Source organism: Austrofundulus limnaeus, unplaced genomic scaffold (genome assembly GCF_001266775.1).
Source record: "Austrofundulus limnaeus strain Quisiro unplaced genomic scaffold, Austrofundulus_limnaeus-1.0 Scaffold53, whole genome shotgun sequence".
In the NCBI taxonomy this organism is placed as follows: Eukaryota; Metazoa; Chordata; class Actinopteri; order Cyprinodontiformes; family Rivulidae; genus Austrofundulus; species Austrofundulus limnaeus.
In genome coordinates, this window is record NW_013952455.1 from 19,186 (window position 1) to 20,865 (window position 1,680).

Here is a 1,680-nt window from a genome sequence, read left to right on the forward strand (position 1 = left end):
TCTCTCAGTAATTAGAAAGCAAGCCTGCCCCTTGTCAGTGCAAGTTAATATCAGCTGGTTCAGTCCCTGTGCCATTCCACATTATTACAAATAACTTCATTTCTGGACATTTATGGTTTGATTTCTTTGTATGTATAGATCACTTGGGTTGTTACCAACATCTGGTGAAAATTTCATGTCATTAGCACCTCTAGTAATATATTTACTGAGAAAAATGGTGACGTGTTCAATACTGATTTTACCGGTAGTAAGCACTGAAGCACCTTTTTTACTCTGTGCGTGTTCTGTTTGTGCCACTCAAACTCATTGACTTCCATTGTGTCTGAGCTTAGACTTTCTCTTTAAATTGGAAAGTGAAGGGTTTTTAAAACTTCTCATCTCTTACAGGAACTATTAGACACAGAAAAATGACCGTGCAATGATCAGATGTTTCTACCACAAAACGCTTGGGATTTGTTTTTTCGAAACCAGTTCTAGTTTTCTCAACATAATTATTTGTTGAGGCCTGGGTTTCTGCCTGTCTCATTGGGAGTACTGAGTGTCATGGGTGTGCAGTTAGGTACCATGGTGAACGTTATCCACAACAGCTTTAACAAATCTTTTGCATACTTTTTACATTTTGATTTTTTTTCACAGTGAAACGTGCATGTTTTGTCCCCTTAGATTATTACAAAAGTAACTCCAAAATCATTATTGGAGAAGAAAGAGGTGGAAGCTACATCAACACCCTTCAATTTTTTTGTATGAATGTTATAGCTATATCCATCATTTTATTGGGTTGAACTTTTCTCAGAACTCTGGGGAGGAAATACGGAAGAGGATTAGGGCTACTGAAAAATAAAAAAAGAATTTTGACTTTAATCTCAGAATTCTGATTTTTTTTCTCAGAATTCTGACTTTTTTCTGACTTTAATCTCAGAATTCTGACTTTTTTCTCAGAATTCTGACTTTTTTCTGACTTTAATCTCAGAATTCTGAATTTAATCTCAGAATTCTGATTTTTTTCTCAGAATTCTGACTTTAATCTCAGAATTCTGACTTTAATCTCAGAATTCTGACTTTTTTTCTCAGAATTCTGACTTTAATCTCAGAATTCTGACTTTAATCTCAGAATTCTGACTTTTTTCTCAGAATTCTGATTTTAATCTCAGAATTCGGACTTTTTTCTGACTTTAATCTCAGAATTCAGACTTTAATCTCAGAATTCTGACTTAAATCTCAGAATTCTGACTTTAATCCCAGAATTCTGACTTTAATCCCAGAATTCTGACTTTTTTCTCAGAATTCTGATTTTAATCTCAGAATTCTGACTTTTTTCTTACTTTAATCTCAGAATTCTGACTTTAAAGTCAGAATTACTTTTTTTTATTTTTCAGTGGCCCTGATCCTCTTCCGTAACAAAAAAGTTAAAAAAGAAAAAAAGTCAGAATTAATTCAGAATTCTTACTTCAAAATGCTGCTGAAAAAATATTCTGAATACTGAGTCCTTCTGACTTTGATCTCAGAGTTCTAAATTGATTGATTCATCTTCTTTTTGTCCTAATTTCTTGTCGTTAGTATTTTGTTTGCGGCCTGTATCTGGTCTTTACGGTAACGTGTTCTTTTCAGAAGTCTCACTCCACAGTTCGTTACGGTAGCAGAAGACGTCACCACCCCCAGCGCTCAGGTTACGCCCATTCA